Genomic DNA, 7,907 nt, shown 5'->3' with positions numbered 1-7,907 from the left:
CCCGCCCCGCCAGCCCGTCCCGCCCGGGCCAGAACTCAGCGCGCCTGCGTGGGGCGCGGCTGGACCGAGTGCGTCTCCCCCTGCGCGCGCTGCCCCAGGTCCCGCGGGCCTGGGTGGGGCGCGCCCGCCGCTCCACTGGAACCAGGAGGGGGCGCCGCTCCCCGGGGGCCGCCGAGCCCTCGTGCGGCGGAAGGGGTGTGGGGAGACGTCCAGGACTCAGGGCGCTGGGGCCTCCCCGAGCCGGCCGCAGGAGCCGTGGTCTCCCGACGTGGCAGTGCGTGTGCATGGTTTTGGAGGCAAGACAAAGTCATGCAGCCAAGGTCAGCGCGTCTTTACCTTGGTGTAGAAACCGCGTGGAGCTCTGAGGGCCGTCTTTCAAGTCGGCTTTGTGTGTGTGCGTTGCGTGCCAGTGATCGCTTCCTAGAGGGCCCCCTCCTAAAGGTACGGCCCTGAAGCAGCATGCCTGAGGTCTTTCAGAGCCTCTGCCTCCAGTGGGTTTCTATTTTCAGAACCAGCGTAGTACCTTAATATGATTTAAGTTTGAGCCATGCCCCATATTGATTCAACATAAAGAATATGGGGTAGGGAAGGAGAATCTACAGGGCATCCAACTCACTGTGACGGTGCTGTGTTCTGTGAGAGGGCCCTGTATGAAAAGCTGCTAAATGCCGAAAGAGCCCAGAAACCAAACAGCAAGGCAGACAAGTCCAGTTACTTGACAACTGGCAAGGGTGTTTAGTGAGTACTCACAGACAGCGTGGTCTTGGCCGCAGCAAGACAAGAGTTCGACTGTCGACCCCCAGGCCCAGGGCTGATGTACCATAGAGAAAGAATGTGAGTTCTCTGTGCAAGACAGTTCAAGACAGCCCTCCAGAACAGGCAAGAATTCTGCTGGTGGCATAGCCTACAATTTGTGCGGTAACATCAAGGTAGATGTGTTTTTACACCAACAACAGTAAATAAAGTAGGAATCCCGAGGCATTCATGGACAGGGGTTAATCAGAAATCAGTTTGGTGGGCCAAGCACCGTAGCTTACACCTGTATTCCCAGCACTTTGGGAGGCTGAGGTGGGAGGATTGCTTGAGCCCAGGAGCTTGAGACCAGCCTGGGCAAGATAGCAAGACCTCCTCTCTACAAAAAAAATTCAGAACAACAACAAAACTAGTCAGGCTTGGAGGTGCACCTGTTGTACCAACTACTTAGGAAGCTAAGGTGGAAGGATTGCCTGAGCCCAGGAGGCCAAGTATGCCATGAGCCATAATCAGGCTACATCACTCTGGCCTGGGCGATAGTGAAACCCTATCTCAAAAAAACAAAAAAGAAATCAAACTGGTGAATTAATATGCAAGATGAACTCCCTTTTATCTCTACATGCTGTAAAAGGAAAAGTAGAAAGACATAGTGACCTCAGACTTACTGGAGAAGGGAGGTTTGGGATAGCAAGTTAAGGCAAGAGGACAGAAGCTTGCAACACTAGACAGTGTTGTAGACATGCTTATGCTAGGATGTGAGGCTCAAAGTGGAGATTCAGGACACAGGATGAGGATCTAGTTGTCTTTGAGAATAAGGAAGAATAAAATGAACGGACAACAAATGTGGTTCTTTGTATAGAACTTCTCATTTGCTTTCACTTGTGAACCACATACTTAATCCAGCCCCAGCAAAGTCACAGCAGAGTAACTGTTCTCTGGAAAGGGAGGCAAAATTGCAAAATATGGGGGGCTTGCAAACCCCCCAGAAGCTTCTTCCCCATCTCAGCTCCTCCCCCTGGGCCGTCCAATATGTCTGAAGGCAGCCCTTTCCTTAGCATCTTCCCCTGTCACTCATGTTTTTCCACTTTAGCTCACCCTTCACCATAGCTCCTTTCATCTTAGAGCGTTCTTCTTGAACTCCACTCAGCATCCACTTGAACTCCATGTTGCTTCTCTCGCATTCTACCCTCATGTTAATGGAATTGGACAGGACCTCAGGTAAGTCCTATATTTTACAATCACTGATTTTATAGGAAAGTAATGCCCATCATGGATTAATGGCTGGCTCTATGCCCTGCCACTAAGTAGTGACAGAACAGGTGAATTGTTGGATCCAGAGTCTTGATACACCCCAGTAGTAGTTCTTTTACTGGGGTACATAATTTTTTCAGATACATAATTTTATTTAACTCCTAGTCTGGACCAGTTCTAGATGCTGGGATAATGTGGTAAATGAGCTGAAGGCTCTGTTCTCATAGATTATAGTGGGGCAAACAAACAATAAACACTTGTCCAATATGTCCCATGTGATGTGTGCTATAAAGAAAATAAAGCAGCACTTTATTTGAGGGGAACGCTATTTTGCAAAGGTGGTCTGAAGGCATTTTCTGAGAAGGCGTGAGCAGAAACCTGAACTGATATAATTTAATTGTATTTGACAACTGTATACTGAGTGTCTGTGAAAAGGCATAACTAAGAGTTTACACTTTAATTTTATAAGTAAACCTGTATACAGACACTAAAATGAGAAACAGACTGTAAATTATGAAAGAAATGCATTAAGTGCAAGCAAAATGCAATTGGTTTCAGAGGAAAGACAGCTACTATTTTGTCAAGGAATTTAAAAAATTGATTGATGTGGCTTTTGAATTAGGCTTTGAGAGAGGCAATGAAGGGGAGAAAGGGTGGTCTGGTTAAGTGAACTTCCACATCAAAAGAAGTCAAACTGCCCTTTTGTGTCTGTGTACATGGAACTTTCTAAAACAGCTGGAGTGAAGGTACATAAAGGGAGACTGTCAGGTGAAGGCTCCACTGTGAATGATGCCCTTCATTGGTAGATGTTGAACAACTGATGTTTTTAACTACTGAGTTGTATAAATAGAGGGCACTCAGGAAATCTCCTGTGCTACCTCTTGTCAACCTAAATGACAAACACAGGAAGAGAATTTTTAAAAGAAAATGATCTTACTCCATAATGGGCATTGCAATGGGAATATGCTTGCCACAGTCAACTGTGTGCACATTCAGGGAAGTAAAGAAAGACACAGGTTTTTAAAGAAAAAATGAAGAGGATCACATAATTGTTTTGAGATAATAATCCCTGGCTCCAAGGATCAATAACAAGGGTGGCGCCAGTCCAAGTTTGGACAGGCAGTTGCTGAGCAAATGTCCTCACAGAAGTATTTATTTGTGTAAAGTTGCAGTGGCCTTTGTCCAAAGTTGTGTTTTGTGCAGTCTTTTGTGATAATTCTTATCAAGCACTCATGCATAAGAACCCTCCCTTCAAGGCCTTCCTCAGCCATTTGTCAGGATTTTGTTTTGTTTTGTTTTTTAAAACAAGTAACTCCATTTTGATTCTGACAGCTTTTACACTCTTAAAAACAAGTGCCAGCCGGGCTCGGTGGCTCAGCCTGTAATCCCGCGCCTTTGGGAGGCTAAGGTGAGTGGATTGCCTGAGCCCGCGGGTTCGAGACTCGCCTGGGCAGTGAGACATCATCTCTACAATAAATCAAAAAATCAGCCGGACGTGGTAGCACATGCCTGTAATTCCGGCTACTTGGAAGGCTGAAGTGGAAGGATCTCTGGAGCCCAGCAGGTCAAGGCTGCGGTGGCCGGGAGCAGCCACTGCACTCCAGTCTGGGCGACAGAGTGAGACTCCAACTCAAAAAAAAACAAGTACCGGCCCGGTGTGGTGCCTCAAGCCTATAATCCCAGCACTTTAGGAGGCTGAGGTGAGGGAATTGCCTGAGCCCACTGGTTCGAGACCAGCCTGGGCAACGTGGCAAGACCTCATCTCTGCAATAAATGCTACTTGGAAGGCTGAGGCAGAAGGATCGCCTGAGCCCAGCAGGTCGACGCTGGGGTAGCCATGAGCATGCCACTGCACTCCAGCCTGGGCAACAGAGTGAGACTCCAACTCAAAAAAAAATAAACAAGTGTCTGTCATTCATACCACCCAAGTCCCTAGTCAGTGTTCAAATGTTGTCTTCAGAATCTCTGCCAATTAACTCTTTCATCATCCTAATCAAACTTTATCTTCCTATGCATTTAAAATTAAAGTCCTTCTTATGCAAGTGTATTGTCTTTGTGTTGTGTTAATTCTAAGTATTACATAAGAATTTTGATTGGTGTGTTTTACTGTTCTTGAGTATAAATAATAAATCTCACTTATTTTCTAGGACAGGGGTCCCCAAAGTCCAGGTCACGGACTGGATCGGTGGCCTGTTAGGAACTGGGGCACACGGCAAGTGGTGAGCAGCAGGTGAATGAGCAAAGCTTTATCTATATTTGCAGCCACTCCCCACAGCTGTCATTACCACCTGAGCTCTGACACAGGAGTGTCAGATCAGCAGTGACATTAGATTCTCAGGAGTGTGAACCCTGTTATGAACAGCACATGCAGTGGATCTAGGTTGCGCACGCCTCATGAGAATCTAATGCCTGATGATCTGAGGTGGAGCTGAGGTGGTGATACTAGTGCTGGTGAGCGAATACAAATACAGATTAACATTAGCAGTGAGGTTATGCACAGAGACCATAATAAATCGATTACTTGCAGACTCATATCAATATCCTGTCAGTGAGTGGCAAGTGAGGTGATGTACTTCACTTGTACAGCTGCATCTGGTGGAAGGCTTTAAGTCAGAATCTGACACTTATTTTAGTCCACTCATAGCCCACCCATTATTCTATTTACTACTTCTGTCCATGTCTCTTATTTTTTTGAATGGTGAGTTGTATAATTATTATTTCATTATATATTGCAATGTAATAATAATAGAAATAAAGTGCACAGTAAATGTGATGTGCTTGAATCATCCCAAAACCACGCTGCCTCCACCCCTGGAAAATTCAATCCATGAAAACCAATCCCGGATACCAAAAAGGTTGGGGACCACTGTTCTAGAAAACAATCAGGTCACATCAGTTTTCTTTTCATTAGGGAAACATACACACTTTTGTAACTCAATTATTTGTAAACTCAAGATTTTACTCCTTTCTTCAATTATTTGAATCATTCAGGAACTAACCAATTTATTCTAAACAAGTCACCAAGCTTCTTTATTGTAGTGGTTTTTACATCTCTCAACTGTAATATTCTTGTCATATATTTGTTGCCTTGCTGTTTCCCTTTGTTACACTGACTCATAGAGGGAAAAATAAGTTGCAGGCTTAAACAACACTTCCCTAATTTTAAAAGAGAGTCTTGTTTTTTAGAAAATTATAAAATTTTCAACTATTTCAAAAGTATAAAATTGTGTTACAAATTATAGTTAAAGAAGAAGGAAAGAAGACAGGAGAGCAAATTGCAAGAGGCAGAAGAAATGAGGGAGAATGACTGGGGAGTGAGGTAGGGGATAGACACAAAGGGAAAGGAGAAGTGAACATCCTGTCTCCCAGACAAGAGCCCACCCTCTGACGTCAGAGACAATTGAGCTCAAATTCCCACTTTGCCAGAGCACTATGCATGTGACTTGGACAAATTATGTGATTTCTCTGATCCTTAGTTTCTTTATCTAGAGTGAAAGTAAATGAGATAACTTGTGAAAATATTTAACAAATTCTAAAAAGACTGGTTTTCATTCCCCCCCACATGACTCATCCTCCTTCAGAAGACCCTCACTACCATTCTCAGCTCCTATTCTGATCATTCAGACCTCACCCTTATATTAAAAGCAAAAATGACCTCCTCTGGAACCACTGCTCCACTGCTGCAGAGCCTATCCTATCACCAGCCAGAGATTTCTTTCCACTGTTTTTATTGAAAACAGTTGTATTTATCCAGTAGAATGTAGATGAATTTTCCTAGCAGGACACTGGAATATAGGTCTTAGGTGAATCATTAAGATATCTCATAGGAGTCACTCAGGCAGAATTTTTTGGTTCAGTTGAGATTCTCAAAACTATTAGTAAAAGAAACAATAAAAATACTAAGTATGCTTATGAAAGGACAAGCATCCTGTGTCTCTTGTTTATTGATGAAACTCAAACACCTAGCACCATGCTCAGTAGTACATAACTGCTCATTAAGTATTTTGAATGAATGAATGAATGTGAGGCAGGTACAGATAGCATAGTCTAGATACAGATAGGTAAACTTCCAAAGGCAGGTGCAAATTAGATAAGTGAGGAACAGGATGGTCAACATTCAGATGCCTTCTTATCAAAACATGACTCTCCTGAACATTACCTCATGAACCAGGCACACCAGACCCAACCTTGGAATCACAAAGGCATTAAACAAGGCAATAGGGAGTTACTGGAAACACAGAGATACAGCACTCTAAGAGGAAATTGAATTAAACAGCAATTTTTTTCCATTATTTCAAGAATTATTTGTGGCACAACTCAGCTTAGGAGTAAACAATAAGAAATGAAACTTGTGATCAATAGCTTGAATCTTAACTTAGAAAATAGGTTGCTTAATCATCATTTTGGACAATATATAAAGCTTTCTGCTAACAGCAAGGCTGTGTCCTTTCCCATAAGATACCAATATGCTCTCTTAAAGGTGTTTTTCTTTCTAATAAACTTTACTTTAAAACTTTACTTTGGGCTCACTCTGAAATTCTTTGCTGTGGCAAAGTTAGAATCCCAAGAAGCGACTATACTCCATGGCACCCAACATCAAATGTATGAATAAATAAGTGTATTGTGGTACAGAGTTTTTTGTGGTCTTGTTTGTTTGTTTCCTTATTTGTTTTCAACAAAGGTTGTATTAGCTGCAAACTACTGACAAAGAGTTCAAAGGAAATTTGGTAAGCGAGAATTTGCCTGAGGAATAAATACATTCTCAGACAGCATTTCAAATTCTAGAAAGAACTCATCCCTGGTTGAGCAAAGTTTTATTTTATGATCTTACTAGTGTATGACCTTGGACAATGATTTGATTTTTCTTTATTGAGAGTGGTAGCTAAGATTAAATGAGCTAACTTGTTTAATGCCTGAAAATAAGAAGATGAGTTTAAATTTCTCACCCCTCTTTCTTCTGAAAACTCTCACTACTAAATCCCACCCTTATTTTCCATACTGATGATTCAGTCCCCACCTATCCCACTCAAAAACCAAAATTAGCAAGGCTCAGTGGCTCATGTCTATAAACCCAGCAACTCAGGAGGTTGAGGCTGGAAGGTTGCTTGAGCTCAGGAGTTTGAGGCCAGCCTCGGCAACATAGTGAGAACTCAGCTCTAAAAAAAATAAATAAATCTACTAGGCATGGTGGTAGATGCTTGTAGCCCCAGCTACTTGGAAGACTGAGGCAGAAGGATTGCCTGAGCCCAGGAGTTCAAGATTGCGGTGAACTATGATCATGCCACTACACTCCAGCCTTGGCAACAGAGCAAGACCCCATCTTTAAAAATAAAATACTTAGCTGGGCTCGGTGGCTCAGCCTGTAATCCCATGCCTTTGGGAGGCTGAGGTGAGTGGATTGCCTGAGCCCATTGGTTTGAGACCAGCCTGGGCAGGCGAGACCTCATCTCTACAATAAAATCAAAAAATTAGCCGGGCGTGGTAGCGCGCGCCTGTAATTCTGGCTACTCGGAAGGCTGAGGCGGAAGGATCACCAGAGCCCAGCAGGTCGAGGCTGCGGTGGCCGGGAGCAGCCACTGCACTCCAGTCTGGGCGACAGAGTGAGACTCCAACTCAAAAATAAACATAAAAAATAAAATACTTAAGTCTCTCTAAATCTATTACTGTACTAATATAAACCAGCCAATTTCTCAGTACCCACACACATCCCAGCCCACTGTAACTCCTAGGGCCAGTTTGATAGTCCTCTCAACATTGGTATCTTTATCAGCAGTTTTTAATTCACTCCTTCAACAAATTGATTGTTAGGCCCTTTCATTGATACTGAGAATATGGTCATTTAAATAAATATATACATACAAAACCTGTTCAATTAGAGTGCTTAGTCTAACAGGTTAAGTGAG

The 7,907-nt window shown here is 43.3% G+C and overlaps 1 long non-coding RNA gene across 1 annotated transcript; it reads left to right on the top strand.

Moving 5' to 3' along the window:
* The first annotated feature begins 361 nt into the window (after window positions 1-361).
* On the top strand, window positions 362-3,393 carry LOC103270890. Its single transcript, XR_505005.1, has 3 exons — window positions 362-441; window positions 1,876-1,971; window positions 3,337-3,393. It is a non-coding gene; the product is annotated as an uncharacterized LOC103270890 (long non-coding RNA).
* The last annotated feature ends 4,514 nt before the right edge of the window (window positions 3,394-7,907 follow it).

This window comes from Carlito syrichta, unplaced genomic scaffold (genome assembly GCF_000164805.1).
Source record: "Carlito syrichta isolate Samal-C Ts95f unplaced genomic scaffold, Tarsius_syrichta-2.0.1 Scaffold310650, whole genome shotgun sequence".
NCBI classification, from domain to species: domain Eukaryota; kingdom Metazoa; phylum Chordata; class Mammalia; order Primates; family Tarsiidae; genus Carlito; species Carlito syrichta.
The sequence above is the reverse complement of the archived record's forward strand: the minus strand, read 5'-3'. Positions and strand labels throughout refer to the sequence as shown.